Source organism: Camellia sinensis, chromosome 10 (genome assembly GCF_055761805.1).
Source record: "Camellia sinensis isolate YWXY chromosome 10, ASM5576180v1, whole genome shotgun sequence".
NCBI classification, from domain to species: Eukaryota; Viridiplantae; Streptophyta; class Magnoliopsida; order Ericales; family Theaceae; genus Camellia; species Camellia sinensis.
This window is the reverse complement of record NC_138970.1, coordinates 18,874,847-18,895,077: the sequence shown is the minus strand read 5'-3', so window position 1 is coordinate 18,895,077 and position 20,231 is coordinate 18,874,847. Positions and strand designations below refer to the sequence as shown.

The 20,231-nt window shown below is 42.2% G+C and overlaps 1 pseudogene across 1 annotated transcript; it reads left to right on the top strand.

Annotated features, from left to right (window-relative positions):
- Positions 1-7,313: 7,313 nt before the first annotated feature.
- LOC114310596 (putative L-type lectin-domain containing receptor kinase V.1) lies at positions 7,314-9,345 on the top strand (annotated as a pseudogene). The gene has a single exon (XR_014341733.1). The product of XR_014341733.1 is annotated as a putative L-type lectin-domain containing receptor kinase V.1 (transcript).
- The last annotated feature ends 10,886 nt before the right edge of the window (positions 9,346-20,231 follow it).

Here is a 20,231-nt window from a genome sequence, read left to right as displayed (position 1 = left end):
CAGATTCAAGATTTAGCCAGATAATTGAAAAACAGCCCCAGCCAGCATTTTCTGATAATATTTATGGGTTTTTTTGGTGCTAGATCCTTGTTTGGTGCACCGCTTGCAGAAGAATGAATGGATGCTTGCACCGTTTACAGAGGCATAACCGGATGTCTGCATTCTTAGTTTGCAAAACACCCATTTGCGCCTTATTCAGATCGCACATACCTGCTATTTTTTCACAAAAGTTGTTTCTTTTGTTGTCTCTGTTAATGAAAGCCTTGATTTTGGGAAGATGGGTTATGGGTATCTCCATCTCTCTGTTTATTTATTTTTTTAAATATTATCTTCTACTTTTTGTTTGGTGGGTTGATCTCTATTTGATGATTATTTGATTTTTCTACAGCTGCAAGCATTATAGAAGATGCAAGATCAGAGCTCCCTGCTGCAACGAGGTCTTCGATTGTCGTCATTGTCACAATGAATCCACGGTATTATCATCAAATTACCTATTTTTTATGATCCGGGTATTTGTTATTTCGTTTGTTTGATCAATTATAGCTTGCTTAGCTACCCCTTAGATTGGCACTAGCTCAATTTGCAGTGATTTTTTTATATTGAGCGCAAAATAAATATTAAAAAAAAAAGAAAAAGAAACTATATATCTATTTTTTATGTGGGTTTTTGTTTTTTTGCCTTTTTTGATTCATTCGAGCATGTTGAACAGCCCCTTTGACTGACACGAACTTGTTCAGATCGATGTTAAGCAAGTATGTTTAATCATGGATCTATTTCTTCCAGCATCTCTTCATTTATTTGTTTTATTGTCTAAGGTTTAGTTGCCAATTACCTTTCTTGACAATTATTCAACGACTAATCTAGCGATCAAAAAATTTGGTTGGTAAAAAGTGCCATTTGTTGTGGTGTCTCTGTCTCCAACTACTTACGAATCTGTTCTTTCACACAATTTAATGGAATCAAAGGACACGACATACTTGAGAGTCAGAAATACATATTATTTTTCATGTAACATGCCAAAGTATGGTTGGTATAGACACAAAAACACTGTAGTGTAACATGCCAAGTATTTGACAAAATTCTCAAATCAAATAGAAATAGACTATTTAACTTCTTTAACAAACATTGCAAAAAAAATATAAATAAAAAAATAAAATTGAGAAACGACATTCACATTTTTTGTTAAATACAAACAAAATGGACCCCACCGCTTCTCTCAAAAATGAAGAGAAGAAGATGGACTGTATGGGAATTAACATGTGGTTGAATGAAGGGATAAAGAACTTTTGGTTCTTCCATTTTCTCTTTCACACCTCTTTTCTCTCTTTTTTAATTCATTTGGCTAGCTGACCCACATTACGATAGCTATGCTTCAACCACACTACTACCATCCATGTATTGTCCTCATTGAAGGAATAAAGAACTTGTGGGTCATTTTCTTCCTGTTTTCTGGAAAATAATACAGACCAATAATTTTGTTTATTTAATTTTTTTTATATGTTTAGAATATGCAGTGTCAGTCACATTACATTCTTTATATGGGTTTGCATAATTACTCTCACCTCTTTCCCCTTGTTTTATTTTTTCCTCACCAAGAAGGCGAGCTGCACCAACTCCAGTCAAGAGCAACATAATCAATTATACCTCGTAATGGGGTAGTGGGTTGTCAATGTCATGAGGTGGATCCCATTGAACAGTTGCTTCTCACCACGTGAAATTTGCCTGTTCAATTGATGGAATATCTATATGTCAGTTGTAAATTGAGTGAGGTGGATCCCATTCAACACTTGCTTCTCACCATGTAAAATTGCATGTGGATAAAGTTAGGGTATGAGGAGACTCGAGTTCAATTTCTGTAACTACTAACTATTGCATTTGTAAGATAAGCTAGTCATGTCTTACATGATCATGGCGGTATTTCTCCTTTTAAAATTTGCATATTCCAGTAGTCCTTTGGATGATTTCATCTTTAATGGGTCCACAATGAAGCTGGATGGAACTGCAAAGATTGATTCTCTCTGATGCTACTCTTTATCGCCAGCTCGTCGGCAGTCTTGTCTATCTCACAGTCACTTGTCCTGACATTGCCTATGCTGTTCACATTGTCAGTCAGTACATGTCGGCTCCTCGCACTCCCCACTATACTGCTCTACTCCGCATCCTTCGCTACCTTAAAGGCACTATGTTCCATGGTCTTCACTTCTCGGCTTCTTCCTCTCTTGACCTACGTGCCTTTTCCGATGCTGATTGGGCTGGGGATCCTACGGATCGACGCTCCACCACGGGATTCTGTTTCTTCTTAGGGGATTCTCTTCTTGCTTGGCGTAGCAAAAAACAATCTCTCACTGCCCGCTCTAGCACCGAAGCAGAATACCGAGCTCTTGCTGATACTACTCAGGAACTTCTCTGGCTTCGCTGGCTCCTTGCTAATATGGGTGTTTCTTCATCTGCTCCTACCCCTCTCTACTGTGACAATCAGAGTGCCATTCAGATTGCTCACAATGATGTTTTTCATGATCGCACCAAACATATTGAGATTGATTGTCATTTCATTCGCCAGCATGTTACCTGTGGCACTGTTCATCTTCTTCCTATTGCTTCAGTCGATCAACCCGTTGATATCTTCACTAAGGCTCATCCTCCTGGCCGCTTCATTGATCTTGTTTCCAAACTCAACTTGGTTGATGCTTTCCCTCCTTGAGTTTGCGGGGGGCTGTTAGTATATACTTGTTCATTAGAATAGCTTTAGCTTTATAATTATTAATTGTATAGCTTTACTTTATACTTTCGGTGTAATTGTTAATTGTATAGCTTTACTTTATGCTTTCGGTGGTAGTGGGTCTTTTGGTATCCAATGCCCATATTTCTCTCTATAAAGAGAGACTTCATTCTCTTTGTAAATGATAACAAAAATATAGAAACATTTCAGAGTCTCTCTCTCGCTCTCTAGCTTCTCTCACTCTCTCAAACTAATCTTTCAACCGGAGTAGAGGCAGTTTTGCAATCAGTAAGACCAGCACGAGCCAGAAGATCGGATGCATATTTGGCCTGGGACAAATAGGAACCAGTAGAATCATGAGAGACTTCAAGGCCTAAGAAGTAGTTAAGAGTACCAAGGTCCTTCTTCTCAAACTGTTGGTGGAGAAATTGTTTGAGGTGGAGAATACCAGCTGTATCATTACCAGTGATAATCATATCATCCACATACAGAAGAAGAAGAGTAGTACCATGAGAAGTAGTCCGTATAAAAAGAGCAGAGTCATAGGAGCTAGAGGTGAATTCGAAGTCATGAATGGTAGAACTGAACTTAGCAAACCAAGCACGAGACGCTTGCTTGAGACCATAGAGAGCACGCTGTAGTTTGCAAACCTGATGAGGTTGAAAAGTGGACCCAGGTGGAGGTTGCATGTAGACCTCCTCAAGAAGATGACCATTGAGGAAAGCATTTTTGACATCCATCTGAAAGAGCCCCCAGTGGCGAGCAGTAGCAACAGCAAGTAAACTGCGAACAAAGGTAAGCCGAGCAACAAGAGAGAATGTCTCCTCATAATCAATGCCATATTCTTGGTTGAAACCCTTGGCAACAAGACGAGCTTTGTAGCGTTCAATAAAGCCATCAGAATGTGTTTTGATTTTGTAAACCCATTTGCAGCCAATCGCAGTCTTGCCAGGAGGAAGATCAATAAGATCCCAAGTATGAGCTTTGTCCAAGGCATAGAGTTCATCAGTCATAGCTTGCTGCCAAAGAGGATTAGTACAAGCCTCACGATAGGAGGTAGGTTCATAAGTAGAGAAGGCAGCAGATCCAACAATATAATCACGAAGATGGATAGGAGGTTGAGTTACCCGGCGTGGTCGACCCGTAGGAGGATCGGTGGGAGGAAGAGCCGGTGGAGAAGGAGGTGTGGCAACAAGAGGTAGACCTTCAGGTAGAGCAGGCTGGACAGGATCAGGGGTGAGCAAGGGCGTCTCGATGGAGGAGGAACCTGTATCAAAATCAGCAGAGAAAAGATCAATGGAAGGATTAGTAAACAGTGCAGTAGTAGAAAGTCCGGGTAAGTGAAAGGAGGAGAGCGAGGAAAACATTTGGTGTTCCCAGAAAACGACATGGCGGGAGATACGAAGACGTTTAGAGAGAGGATCCCAACAGCGAAAGCCTTTATGTTCAATGTCATACCCAAGAAAGCAACAAAGACGAGAGCGAGGTTCAAGCTTGGTGTGTTCATGGGATTGAAGTAGAACAAAACAGGCAGAGCCAAAAACCCGAAGATTGGCGTAAGGAGGGGGAGTGCCATGCAGACGTTCAAAGGGAGTTTGATTATGGATGGCAGGGGTAGGAGCACAGTTGATAGTGTAAACAGCAGTGAGGGCAGCTTCTCCCCAAAAGTTTTCAGGGCAGGAAGAAGAGAGAAGGAGAGCGCGAGTAGTGTCAAGAATATGCCTATGTTTCCGTTCAGCGCGGCCATTTTGCTGGGACGTGCCAGCACAGGAACGATGAGGCAGTGTACCATGATGCTGAAGAAAGGAAAGGAAATCTGAATCCCGATATTCCATAGCATTGTCAGAGCGAAAAATTTTGATGGCTTTGGAGAATTGGGTGTGAACCATTTGTGCAAATCGATAATAAATGTGTTTAAGTTCAGACCTATTTTTCATGAGAAAAAGCCAAGTAAACCGGGAAAAATCATCAATAAAAACAACAAAATAGCGGGATCCCCCCATAGTAGTAGTAGGGGAGGGCCCCCAAATATCCGAATGTATAAGATCAAAAGGGGCAAGAGAAACAGAAGTACTTTTATTAAATGATAAAGCAGGTTGTTTGGCAAGTTGACAGGGTATACAATCGAAATTATCGGGAATTACATGACCCAACTGTCCACTAGAAACCAAAGACCTTAAGCGAGTAACAGAAATATGCCCTAAGCGACAATGCCAAAGATGAAAGGGAGATAATGAGGAAGTAGATGTAGGAGCAGCAATCTGAGGAGAGGCAGGAACATGAAGGTGAATGAGTTCATAGAGACGTCCACGCTTACGGCCGATCCCAATAGTCTGTCCCGTCTGAGGGTCCTGTACCAAACAATCAGTAGCAGAAAATGTGACAGTTAGACCAAGTTCACATAATTGACCAATGGAAATAAGGTTTAAGGTAAGAGCAGGGATATGATAAACGTGAGGTATAGATAAAGAAGAGGTGGAAACAGTACCAACATGACGAACAGACATGAGGGAACCATCAGCAGTATGTATTGAGGGAATATGAAGAGATGAAGATAAGGAAGAAAAGATAGTAGAACTGGAGGTCATATGATTACAACAGGCAGAGTCAAAATACCAAGAAGAGTTACCTGGGATTACAGACAAAGCAGTAGGAGGAGGTGTACCAGATGAGGAGAGAAGTTGTTTGAGCATGGCCTCTACATCCGTTGGAGAAAAGCGAGGGGTAGATGGAGCAGGTGACTCAGAGAACCCTGCAGAGGTGGCAGTGTCAGTGTGATGAGACTGATTCCCAGAAGCAGCAGCAGCAGTGTGATAAGACTGATTCCCGGAAGCAGAAGTAGCAGTGTGATGAGACTGGTTGCCGGAACGATGAAAGCTTCCCCGGGAAGAGCCACCGCGAGAGGAGTGGCTATTGGAGGATCAGCGGGATGGATTGCGAAAACAATCCTGTTGCAGATGACCAGGACCAAGTTTGTTGCAGTAGCGGCAGGATCTGACGGGGCAATTGACCAGGAGATGGGTTGAAGGAAGGCCCCGATTCTGACAATAGAGGCAAGCAGTGGTCCGCTGGGTAAATGATGGCCGGGACGGAGGAGTGGCAAGAACAGAGTCCACATGATGAGTTTGAAGAGTACCTAGACGAGTCTCCTCTGATAGCAACTCAGAAATAGCTTGTTCAAGAGTGGGCAAGGGATGGCGATGAAGCAGAGAGGCACGTACGGGCTCAAAAGAGGGGGTAAGAGCCATGAGAAATTGCACCAACCTTTGCTGGTTGCGATGGATAGTAAATAAAACGGCATCTTCGGGGTCATGCCAGGCTGGTTCTGAAAGAGCAAGCTGATCCCAAACAGAGTATATTTGAGAAAGGAAGTCATTAATGGACTGAGTGGATTCTTGGCGCATGCGGTGAAGTTAGTTCTGAAGTTGATATTGATGGGCAAGACCAGTAGTCTGGTATCGTTCTTTCAAAAAATCCCAGATGTCTTTCGCAGGAGTAGTTACAGAGTCAAGCTGAAAGCGGCCAAATTGAAGACTGATAGAGGTAACAGAGGTATTACGAAACCAGGTAATGATTTGGTAATTCTTACTGTCCCATTCCTCAAGTCGGTCTTCATATGTAGCAGTATGAACAGGAGTTTCAGTAGTGGCACTGTCTTTTACTGGTTTAGCCACATCCCCGGTGACAATTCGCCAGAGCTTCTTGCCTTTGAGGAAAGAGGACATGGCTTGGGCCCACAGAACATAGTTTGAACCATTTAAAATGACGGAAATGGGATGGGAGGCATCATGACGATCCATAATACTAGTTGAGTAGGGTTAAAGTAATAGGAATAGACCCGTAGGAGCAAAATTAGGTAAAACAGAGTGTACCAGTGAGTCCGGAAGGTCGAAAATAGCAAGGAAAGGTATGCTGGACAGAGATGATGTCAGCAGTGATGTCAGCGGCGCACGTTAGCAGAGTGCAGGGAGGAGCACGTTAGCAGGTAGGCGACGGCGCACGGTAGCAGACAGGCGCAGGCGCGGCGCACGTTAGCTAGTTTGGCGCACGCGGGTGCACACTAGCGAAGCGGCGCACGAGACGCGTACGGTAGCAGGCGCGGCGTATGGGAGCCGCGGACGTGTGGGCGCGTGTGGGCGCGTGGCGGAAGTGAGCTACAGCAGATGGCGCGTGTGGGCGCGTGTGAGAGTGGTGGCGGAAGTGTTGACGCGCAGAGGATAAGGGCGGCGCGTGGGAGCGCGTGTTAGGGTTTCTGAGAACGGGCTTGGTGCCGTTGGAATCAGGAGAAAATTTCGAACAGTTTGATGTAGTGTGCCACTGTATACGGGACTAAAAAATTGCCAGAAATGTAACACTGGGCTCTGATACCATGAAAGATTAGTTTGAGAGAGTGAGAGAAGCTAGAGAGCGAGAGAGAGACTCTGAAATGTTTCTATATTTTTGTTATCATTTACAAAGAGAATGAAGTCTCTCTTTATAGAGAGAAATATGGGCATTGGATACCAAAAGACCCACTACCACCGAAAGCATAAAGTAAAGGTATACAATTAACAATTACACCGAAAGTATGAAGTAAAGCTATACAATTAATAATTATAAAGCTAAAGCTATTCTAATGAACAAGTATATACTAACAGGCCTATTGATGCTAACCAATAGTACTAGTTCACGACAGACGGGCCACGCTTTCTACAACGATGCCATCCAATTCAAGAACTCCACAAACAACGGTAGGGTCATCTCCTTCTCTACTACTTTCATCTTTGAGATTGTACAGAAGTACCCAAGTTCAGATGGCCATGGAATGGCCTTTGTTATTTCACCTTCCAAAGAGTTCAGGGGTGCTCGGCCTGCTGGATATCTTGGGCTCTTTAATGATATCAACACGGGGAGTAGTTCAAATCATATTGTTGCTGTTGAGATAGACACCTTCAAAGACGTTGAATTCGATGATAGAGACAACAACCATGTTGGCATCGATATTAATGGCTTGAAATCAATCATATCAGCTAGTGCAGGTTACTTTCCTGCAGGTAAAAATGGTACCTTCAAAGATCTAAAACTCAAAAACGGTGACCCAATGCAGGTTTGGGTGGAATATAATGGACTAGAAAAGCAAATTAATGTTACCCTTTCTCCTATTAATGTAACCAAGCCTGACCTCCCACTCATATCGTTGAGGCGAGATCTTTCACCAGTCATACTTGACAACATGTATGTAGGCTTTTCGACCTCCACAGGCAGGCTTACTGCATCTGATTATTACATACTAGCTTGGAGTTTTAAGATGAATGGTGAAGCTGAACAGATTGACCTATCTCGCATTCCTAAGATCCCCCAGCCTTCACAAGAAATAGACAGAGAACCGAACGCAGTACTGGAAGTTTTGTTTCCATTCATTTTATTTCTTGTACTCCTCCTAGTCTCACTAGCTGGTGGTCTTCTAATCTCAAGGAAAAAGTTTATTGACGTGCTGGAGGATTGGGAGGTCCAATATGGCCCTCACAGATTCAGTTATAAAGATCTCTCTATTGCCACAGAGGGTTTCGAAGAGAGAAAACTTCTTGGCGGGGGAGGCTTTGGTACAGTTTACCGAGGTGTGCTACCAACATTGAATACACAGTTTGCTGTCAAAAGAGTTGCCCACGATTCAAGACAAGGAATGAGGGAATTTGTAGCAGAAATTGCAACCATAGGCTGCCTGCGTCACCCAAACTTAGTTCGCCTCCTTGGGTATTCCAGGCATAAGCAAGAACTCCTCTTGGTTTATGATTACATGCCTAATGGAAGTCTTGACAAGTTTCTTTATGGCCAGCGCAGGGGAATGCTAAATGGGATGCAAAGATTTCAGATCATCAAAGATGTAGCATCAGGCCTCTTTTATTTGCACCACCAATGGGTACAGGTTGTCATTCATAGAGATATCAAGGCCAGCAATGTCTTGATAGACAGTCACTTCAATGCAAGATTGGGAGATTTTGGGCTTGCCAAATTATGTGAGCATGGAACTGATCCTCAAACCTCCCATGTGGCCGGTACTCTCGGCTAAATTGCACCTGAGCTGGCCCGTACCGGAAAAGCAAATACGAACACTGATATGTTTGCATTTGGGACATTTATGCTAGAGGTTGTCTGTGGTAGAAGAACAGTGGAGCCCCGAACCTCTCCCGAGAAGATAATTTTGATCGACTGGGTGTTTGAGTGCTTGGAAAGGGGAAACATTATTGAGGCCATTGATCAAAGTCTGGGAACTGAGTATGTGGTTGAGGAAGCTGAGTTGGTGTTGAAGCTGGGGTTGCTTTGCTCACATGCCGTGGCTGCAGCTAGGCCGAGCATGTCTGTCGTAATAAAATACTTGGAAGGTGAAGCTAAACTACCTGATAACTTGAGTGAAATTATTAGGTCTCAGGATTTCGGAGAAGCCTCAAATGGAGAGGATGTGCCACTAATTTCTGTTCCATCAGCAACAATCAGAGAGCCATTCGTCTCTAGAGGCCGTTGCATTACTTGATCTCTTTTAATAGCAGCTGTTCTGTAAGTTCTGAAATATTTCCTAGATTTTGATTTTGTCATCTAAAGTATATCAGTGAGTTTTTGTTCATATAAATAACTACTGCTTTTTGCAATTTTTTGGGCTTTGCCTGAAGTTGTTTTGATGGAGATTTAACTTTTGTTCTACGGACTCCAATTAATTATATCCAATAGCTTCTTTAAACATTATAACATGAATTGACAATGTATGTTAAAAAAATTGCATTGTTTTCAACATATCAAAACATCAGATACTTTGATAACATTAGTAAAATTTAAGTGCAGATTTTTCTACAGCTTCTGGCAATAATTAAAAGACGAGGTGACGAGGAACCAGCTGTCTAAGCTCTCCATGAGCCTCCCAAAAACAGTCTTTAATCCAGTTTGCAGCAGCAAAATGTAACTGTAGGAAGATTTTTTCTGTTTTTATGCAAAAGCAGAAAACTGTAAATATGGGGCTTTTGGGCGGAAACAAGAAGCTTTGTAATTTTCTCCTTGTGATAATTCTATTTTCAAAAAGGCCTTTTGAATATTAATTTTTTGCAGAACCTAAATATAAATTTTCACTTCTCATTACTTTCATATCCTTCTTGAACTCATTGAATCCCGTTCACAATTCCACTACCCCAACATGCATATCAACAATGATTAGTATATTCAGCTTCATTGAGGTGATAGGATCATATATGTTTATGTGTTTCCCAAGAATGCTACAACTATTGACTTAATTTCCCACTTCTCAGCTGCAGCCGACTGTCTCTCAGGATGACAAAATCAGAAGGACTTTTAACTTCTGATGAGAATTTCCTAGTTTCTTTCTGCTTGGAATCAGTTGTATGTTTGTCATCCTCCTGTCCTGTTAGTTTGGTAATCCGAGGCTATTTCCTTGTTATTGCTTTATCTTATGGCTTGCAGGTGGTTTATGGTGTTGTGCATAACATGAGCTGTGACTTGGCTGCTTGCTTCAGTGTAGTTGGTTTCCATTGTATGTGCAAAGGTTACAGTGTGTATAAAAGTAGATAATAATCCCAGGAGCATAATATACAATTGAACTGGAATTTTATAGTAGTTATTTCCTTGTTTCCTAGTACTGTCAGTGCTAAGCTACCGCAGACAGTAACCTTGGTCAAACTGATTGAGCTGGCTCTGCCTAGGCCTGTCTTGTATATTACTCTGTCTCCATATATTGGACCTGGACCTCTATGAAACCAAAGGTGAAAGCATAATCTAGTCCTACCATTGCCAGTTGACACATTTAATAATCAGAGAGAAGCTTTTCCAAGATTCAAGAGTTCACGTACAATTTTCGGCACCTTTGGCAAACCCAAAATTTTCTCCTTTCAAATGAATAGCTAGTTGAAATAAGTTGCAGATGTCATTTGCCATCGTAGCTTTGTTCCAATTCTCCACATTTTTTTTATTCCCAACCTACCTTCCTGTTTTGTACAACAGACATCTTTCCATGGTGCTTTTGTTCCACTGTTTGTCAGTTCAACTCGAGGTTTTATAAGTAACGGGAGTGGCTACCATAAGGGTAATGGTGGCGCTGATGTGGTTGCTGTAGCATAACAGTGAAAACAATCAGGAGCATCCCAATCTTTGACAAGGCCTAAGGTGAAATTTTTATGTGAGACCTTTTCTATATGCCAATAATATGTTTTATTATTATTATTATTATTATTATTATTATTATTATTATTGTTTTAAAACATATTTAATGTAAAATTTATTTTGTTCTTCTATTCTTGTAATTAGAATTGAGGATTATTCCCAACCTTTATTATTAGGAGTCTTTTTGGACAAGGAGTTTTTATTTTATTTTTTATTTTTTTTTATTTATTTATTTTTTTAAAATCTGGATCTTTGTAAAATAAAATTTTGCTTTTATCAGGATTTTTGGACAATGAGATTTTTGGACAAGAGAGGTGAAGGCAGTGCACACAAACCCCTATTTTGTTTTAAATTCCTTAGGCTTTAGCCTTGTTCTGGTACATGCTTTGGTCCCGTTTGTTTTTAGAGGTAAAATTGAGAGGATTCATAGTGAAGGGATTGATAGTAAGGGGATTAAGTAAAATTGTGTTTGTTTTTATGATAGTTGTTAGTGTAGGAATTGTTAATTATTTTTATATAAAATAATAAAAAATATAAAAAATTAAACATTAATATTTAAAAAAAAATTCCCAATATATAAAAAAAAAAAAATATTCTAATCCCCTCACTATTTTTCTAATACCATCTCCATCTCAATTCCTTCTAACCTCTATCTATATCACCTCCCCCATCCTAATCCCCTCCCCAACTCCCAAAACAAACACAACACTAAATAACTCTATCTCCATCTTAATCCCCTCCCATCTATTTAACTCCAAAACAAACGGGGCCTTTAAGCTTTGGTTAAGACTATTCTTGAGCAACCCACTGGATTTTGGAGTAAAATCTAAATACTTCCAAGAAATTTGAATGTTACCAAGCCATGAGTAAAGGAACTGTAGTTGCTTGGAATTCAACTTTGAAATTGGTTTGAGTTAACAGGAGTTCTTGCTAATAGTTCATATTATATTTTTAAATTGTAAAGCTAAGGTTAATATTTGGTTCTATTTTATTTTGTTTGATTGCTTTTGTTATACAGTAGCATGTGGATGTTTGGGTTAGATGAATAATATGGTTTGTGCATGTTTTGTGTGTAAGTACGAGGTTGTTGTAAGTTAAAGTTTTGGTGTTTTGTTCTTTTATGATCAAGTTGCTAAAAAAAACTGTAATTTCTCTATGGATTAAAAACCATGATTTTTAGCTGTTGAACAATCATTCAGAACCTATAACAGCTTCTCTAAATGGTGATTAGTGTTTGTTTGAAAGTTGGGTCAAGTGCCTAAATTGTTGAACTGAAAGCGTAAAGTTGAAACAATTTCAGTAGATGCTGAAATTGTGAATTTAAAACTAAGAGCCCAGAAATTTTCTGTACAAAATTATTGTTCAATGCTGAAATAATCTTTGTATGTTAATACCTTGATTATATTTGCAAGAACAAAGTTTACAAGCTGAAACAGTTTAGTGTTAAATTTAGTGCTCAAAAGCTACAATAAACTGACTAGTTGCTGAAATTATAGCTTATAAGCTGAAATACAGGGAGCTTCTATTTACACAATTAAAATATCTCATTACACTAATTTTATGCATTGTTAAAGTTGTATTTTATGAAGTAAGTGTTGTACATATGGATGTAATGAGATATTAATTGGGTGTAACTAGAAGCTCCCCTGAAATAGTGACTTTTTTGTAAATGTTGTGTTTAAGTTCTGGAAGTGACTGTGAGTGCTGAAAACTATAATATATATGCTGAAAATTTCTGTTTCAAGTGCTGCACTATTCAATTTAGGTACTAAAACTTTAGCTAAAGTAATATAAATAAATCTTAGATTTGATTAAATGCTAAAAAAACAAAATACAGACAATATGTTATATTAATTAGCAAGGAGAAAAACTCCTTTGGGTTGTTTTGGTCCATGAATGCTACCAATAATTTCATATCATTTAACTGACTGATATACAGACTTCATTATACATTATAAAACACAACATTGACTTGAGATTGTGGTCAAGCCAAGGAATTAGGCTAGAATATAGGTTGGAATCATGAATTGGCATTAGCATGCTTCTTCGTAAGTGCCTATATATACGTAGGACTTATCTACATGTGTTAATACGATGTGTGCTAAGTTTGGAGGTGATTCATATCGTCATTTACATATCAAAATATTTTATTTATAATCAAGTAATAATTATTATTTCAAAATATAGCGGTTTAATAAAAAAATAATAATTAAAGTAATTTAAAAAGTTTGGTTTTGAACATAAAATAAATAAAATAAAATAAGAAATTTCTCAGAGTTTTAAATCCACTACTAATTTTATAATTAGGGGTTATTTTATTAGTTTTCAGAAAATCATTAATTTGGATAATATGATGTAAGTTAATCAGAAATACATTGTCAAGAAGATTTGTATATTAAAATCAGAAAATCACGAATCATCTTCACTTAACACGGACCGTCACTACTAAATTAAACTAAATTATGATTGATGTACGACCTGTCTTACTAGACATAACTCGTCTAATAATTTTAATATACAGTAATAAAATAATTGTATAACATGATTTGAATAAAATATTTATTTCACAAAAATATCTGAAAATTATATAATTTATCCAAATCAAATCAAAACTAAAATTATTAAATACAATAAACCCTAATTACTTAGTCAGGATTTCATCTCTACCCTAAGTAGAAAAAATTAACTTTAACACTCATATAACTACCACATTCTAATATATACAAGTTACACTCTCTCAATTTTTCTTTCTCTCTTTCTTTTCTGAACTTCCTTCACCAAAACCAGGGCCGGCCCTGGCTTAAGGCCAGTAAGGCCTGTGCCTTAGGTCCCAAAATTTTTGCCTAAAAATAGGGCCTCCAAATTTAGTAAAATGTTCTAGACTCAATTTTTTTTTTTTTTTTTAGTTTTATGATTGTACAGGGAGCAAATATTCAGGCAAGCCCGTACTCCTTTCTTCCAAGGTCCGCTTCTATCCGGTCACTTGCGTACACAAAGGCGGTGAGCTACCCAGCGGTGTGTGGCCGGAAAACCCCTCCGACGGTCAAGTTAGAACACACACTAGGGGATAGATAGAGATGAGAGAGTTTAGTGTAAGTATTTCTTTTACCAAATGTTTATCTGCCCCCGTATGGGGGCCGCAGACATGCTTATTTACCTTCTGCGCCCCAAATCTACTCCCAGTGCCCTCTCAACACGTGGCACTGCTATCCCATCTGTCAGCATAAACCTTGCTGAGCACCACCTAACCCAACTGCCTGCCCATTCTCCTGGGAGCTCGGCTGCCGGGCAATACCATCTCGGCCATAGTCTGCCATGCTGCGCTTCATGCCCAAGTACTCCAACAGATAAGCTCAAATAAGGACCGGACTCGGCGGAATCTCGGCAAAGCCGAGCTCGGGACAACTCACGCTTGTCTGCGGTCGACCCGCCAGCTGAGCAAACAGGTACCTCGGTCCAACCTTGCCATTCCTGGCGCTGGACTTTTCACCTGACCGGCTTCGTAACCACGGATCCTTGTAGCTCGGTCAATCCACGCGCTGCCTTAACCGAGCAGCTTCCTTCAAGGCCGGGCCACACAACTCGGCCCAACACCTATTCGGCCCAAATCTGTCTGGCACAACTCTGTCCGGCCCAAATCTGTCTGGCCCAATTCCATACCATTAATCTCCCTCTCAATTGCCCCTTAATTCCATCCGCTGAAGCGTGACTAGGATTACCTATCCTGACCGGGGTAATTCTTCCCCGGTCCTCAGTATGCAAAACGGCGACCGAACTAGTTGTTCAAAACTTGCCCGGTTCAACTCCTTGTTTGTCATTCCTGTCTCTTCAGTTCTAATGCTGCCATAAATGGTGACACGTGTCAATCCTCTATTGGTCCTCGAGCAGCCAATCCAGCCGTCCCCTCAATTTTGAATTTGGGCGGCCTCACCACCCTTATAAACATGCATCTTCCTTCTTCCTCTGATTCGTACTGACTCTCTGGCATTCCAAGCACTGCGAAGCTATCGTGCCCTCGCCAAGCTTCCATTCTCGTTCTTGCTCTGTGTTTGCGTTGGAAGGAACTGCGTTTGCACCAAATCTTGGTAAGTCTCCTCGAGCTTTCGCTATTACATTTGTTATTCTACACTTTAGGGCACCTATTTCTTAGGTTTTTGGATTTAGGCATACAGAATCATCCCAAACCCCTTACTGCATGGTGTTCTTCATTTTTCTTGATGAACTTTGAAGATCTAGGGACGACCAGGCTCCAGGTCCTCCTTAGATCCAAAAAACCGCTTAGACCGAGCAAAGAACCTATTTGTCCCATCCTTAGTAAAAACTGGGATAACCAAAGGACTTGGTCGCTCGACCGGGCTAACATCTGGTCCGCTTGGGTGTCCGAGCTCCTTGGTTAGCCTTTACGACCGAGGTGGTTTGGCACTCTTCATGACCGAGCTAAAGTCAAGCTCGCTTCGCGCTACCGCGCTTCCTCTTACACTTGCCCTCCTTTTCCTGCAGAGTCCAAGTGGACAACTGACCATTACCGAGGTTAACAAAGACCGGTCAACCTCCAATCACCACTGTGCCAAACCTCCTAAGCCGAGCTAACTTAGGCCAGCCGTACATGAGAAAATTTCGGTTCATGGTAGATACTCCGGCTGCTCTGGCCGCGTTCAGGGAAGAGTACGGCATCCCGGCCGACGTCCTTCTTGAGCTTGCAGAAATTGAGACAACGTCTTGGGGCAGAGAGCAGTGCCCCTTTACTGTGCTGTCGATCATCAAAGGGGGCCTCCGTTTCCCCCTTAATCCATTGATTACTGAGTTCCTGCGCCGCACCGGGCTAGAACCCACTCAAGTGTCCATCAACACCTACCGAATAATAAACGGTGTGCACAAGCTTAACAACCAGCTAGGCACTAACTTAGGTTTAGCCGAGATACTGCGGCAGTACACCCTGGGGCACACCGGCGATGGCCTCGCCTATTACCTTAAGATTAGGCCGGGCAAAGAAAAAATCGTGACCGGAACACCAGACAAGGGCTTGCACGATGACGATTTCTTCTCGGTAACCGGCAATTATGAAACAGCTGAGGTACCGGGCTAGTTCATAAGCAAGAACTTTGGTTCCACATGTAAGCCGTGCTGTCTAGTTCGGTCAATTCACTTTATTATTCTGCACTTAACCTGTTCTTCTTGCAACAATTCAAGCCTTGCAAGCAAACTACCAATACCCCAACGTAGAAGCAATCCGGACCGTGCTCCGCTACAGCCACCGAGATTACAACGAATTGCTCGGCTACGTGCCAACTTACAAATACTCAGCACCACGCCGGAGTAAAGTTACAGACTTTCTCCATGCTCCAACTCCTCCCCGAGACCCAACTCTGCCAGACGTCCCGTTTATCCGGTTAACTGAAGCCGAGGAGATGGCGAAAAGGAGTCGCATCAAGAACTTGCTCACCACGACCTCGGGCGAGATACCGAGCATCGTTCCCCATTCCCAAGCTGTCGGTCAATCCGGCGGCCCTGTGGTTGCCTTGGCGTCTCCAGCTGCCGGGCAATCCAGGCAAGAAGCTCGCCGGGCTAGCAAAAGGCCTCGCGCAGACCCATCTGCCGAGCTGGTTGCCGAGCTCACCACCGAGCAACCCACAGAAACCGCAGACCTAACTCCAGCATGGCGACCGCAGCGTAGGCACCGGGGAAAAGACATCCTGGCGAACGCTTCGATCAAGGGTGATAAAGAGCACCTGCTTGCCTTTGATCTCTCAAAAGCCTTGCTCCTACCAAGCGATGTGGTCGGCAGCGACCACGTTCCGGACACTCGGCTTGTGAAGTCTTCAGTCAAGTCTATGGCCAGGGTATGTCTCAATCTTTTGCTGAAATTTTTATTGAGTGTTTGCACGGTTTCTAATTTGATCCAGCTTTCCCCTTGCAGGCCATTCAAAAGCAGCACCTGGTCATGGAGCGAATCCACCCACTGCGGCAGAAGGCGAATGACACTGCCGGCCAAGTCCAGAGTCTGCAGACCGAGCTCGGCCGAGCAAAGTCCTCACTTCAAATGGCCAATGATGACAACAACAGGTTGCTCGGCCAGCTTGGGGGGGCCGAGAAGAAGAGAGAGGAGCTCCGGGCCGAGCTGGACACGCTCAAGGCATCCGGGGAAAATGAGTGCGAAGATGCCAACAACACCGGCTTCAAAGAAGCCGAGGACAGCTATAAGAAGCAGGTCCTCGCTACTCAAGATATTTATTTCAAAGCGAGCTGGAAGTCAGCCTGCGAACATCTCGGCCAAGGTCCCGACACCGATGTGTTTGCCACTCCCCCGGCTGCCTTCCTACCGGTCTACCTCGTGCCTTATGCCAACGACGTCTTCAGTGCATTACAAGCTGAGGCCGAGGAAGAGCTTGCCCAAGAAACCGGGGTCAATGCCGAGAAGAGACGCGTCCAGGAGCAGCCCGGAGAAACCGAGGCCAGTGTCAGAGAGCGAACTCCGGTTGACCTGGAAGCAGCTGATGACGAGTTCTCCAACCTTTCCCCCCTAGTGTAGTTCTCTTTTCACTTTTTTTTTTTTTTTTTTTTTGCACATGTAACCGGGCTCTTTGCCCCTCATTTTGTACTTGCTTTCACATTTAATGAAAACGCTTTAATTTCACAAGTGTTTGTACGGTCTTTAAGCGTCATAACTTCAACCGAACAAGATATCTCGGCGGGGCAACCCACATTACTTAACTGATCCGACCGGAATTTACATCACGGTATAAGTAGCAGAATTGAACTTCTTCAACCGGAATAACCATCTCGGTTGGAACAACAAAGTTTGAACAAATCAACAAGTCTCTCAACCGGAATAAACGATCTCAGTTGAGAATACCTAAGCTGAACAAAACATCAACTTCTTCAACCGGAATAACTATCTCGGTAGGAACAACAAAGTTGAACAAATCACCAACTCTTTCAACCAGAACGAATCATCTCGGTTGGGAATCCTAAGTTGAGCAAGTCATCAACTTTTTCAACCGGAGTAGATCATCTCGGTTGGGACTCCTAAGTTGAGCAAGTCATTAACTCTTCCAACCGGAGTGAATCATCTCGGTTGGGAATCCTAAGTTGAGCAAGTCATCAACTCTTCCAACTGGAGTGAATCATCTCGGTTGGGAATCCTAAGTTGAACAGGTCATCAACTCTTCCAACCGGAGTGAATCATCTCGGTTGGGAATCTTAAGTTGAGCAAGTCATCAACTCTTCCAACCGGAATAAATCATCTCGGTTGGGAATCCTAAGTTGAGCAAGTCATCAACTCTTCCAATCGGAGTGAATCATCTCAGTTGGAAATCCTCAAAACAAAGCAATAATCAAAATGCCAAAGCAAAGAGGACACTTCTATATATTGACAAAAAGAATTACATTCTGAAGTGTAAGCCAAAAAATTCCTTTGCACAAAAAGAAAGCTAAAGCTAGAGCTAGAAATAATACAGTTTGAGGTTGGCCGCATTCCATGGCCGAGGTATTCCTCTACCATCTAGATCCTCCAAGTGGTATGCCCCCTTGCCCGCCAGACCGGTTATCTTGTAGAGTCCTTCCCAATTTGCCTCTAGTTTGCCTTCACCTGGCACCAAGGTGTTGCCCATAACTTTCCTCAAAACCCAATCACCTACTTTGAACGGTCTGGGGTGCACCGTTTTGTTGTACTTCCTTGAGAGCTCTTGTTGGTAGGCGGCCACGTGGATAAGGGCCTTCTCCCGACGCTCTTCCACTAGGTCTAGTTCCAGGGTGATGGCCTCGGTATTCAGTTCGGGCTAAAAACTTTCACTTCTTAGGGTGGGCATGCCAAGTTCCAAAGGTATGACCGCCTCCATGCCATAAGCCAAAGCAAATGGAGTTTCCCCGGTAGATCGCGGAGGGGTCGTTCGGTATGCCCAAAGGACAATGGGTAGCTCCTCAGCCCATTTTCCCTTTGCTTTCTCTAGTCGTTTCTTCAACCCATCCAGGATGGTCTTGTTTGATGCCTCGGCCTGACCATTGGACTGCGGGTAAGCCGGAGTAGAGTTATAGAATTCAATCTTTAGATCTTCACAAAATCCTCTGAATAGGCGACCGTCAAACTGGGTGCCGTTATCAGAGATCAAAATCTTGGGGATGCCAAACCGCGTGACCACATTCTGCCAGACAAACCGCTGCACGTTGTAACAAGCCCGCGGGGGGACCTCGCTACAGCTCGGACTCGACGTTATAGTCACGGTTCTAAATCTGAACCAAAGAGTCCAAATCCGGCAAATCGTTTTAAGAAAACAGATTTTTGAAAGAAGTGCCAAACATGGACTGCTTTGCCAGATACAGAGTCGCCACCTAAATATTTTATTTTGGGAAATTTAGGAAACCCTGACTCGGTGCCAAAAGGCCACGTGTCCGTCATCACCAAAGTTGCCTCGGCTCGGGAACTTGGGTACGATTGGGGAAGGTCACTTCGTGAGCACCCCCGCTCGCCCGGTCATAGACCGGCCTCTACTAACCATGATATCAATTTTTGAAAACATTGTGAGTTCTTATTCCGGTTATTAGCCTAGGTTACTATGTGATGCACACAGCATATAAGTATAGACTGGATCGCCCGAATTGGAACAAAACATTTCATGCTTGTTTATTTGAAAGATGATTTGCTACTCGCAAGTAGGCTTAAAATGCAGATTTTACCACCCGCAGGTGGGTTTAGAAAAGATGGTTTTGCCACTATCTAGTGGGCTTAAAACAAACAGTCGATGATTTATTCCAATCTAAACAACTCAACCTTCACCCACAGGCATTCAGGCAGATATATCACATAAGCACATAGCCTCATGGTAAGCATGCTATTCATGGCAGTCACTCACACGCATGCGAGGATGCTAAAGCATAGAACTTACCGAGTACTCCAAGCCAAAATAGGAACTACATTAGAAATCATGCATGATCCTAAGTATACAAAAATGCTTAATGCAACACATGCAAAATGCAACTATAGTAGGCTCGGCTATTCTAAGATGGCATATGAAATGCTACAACTAACATGTATTCAACTTGGAATTAAAAGTACAATGCAGTTAGTATGATGCGCCGAGCCCGGTGCATGCAATACAGATGAATGAATGCAAACATGCTGTCATACTGTATGCTAATTGAAATATGCCCTAATCTAACCATCATAAGCGGATAAATAAAAGGGAGAAAGACGTGGGGTTGGAAGACATACATCACACTCACGCACACTTATTACAGTTGTGCCCTCACTCGGAGGATCCGAATAAATAATACAGTCCGAATATTACAGTCCCCAAAATAAAAGAATATTACAGTCCAAAATATTACAGAATTCCAATTAATTAATGAATTAACTAGAAAGCAAATAAACTGG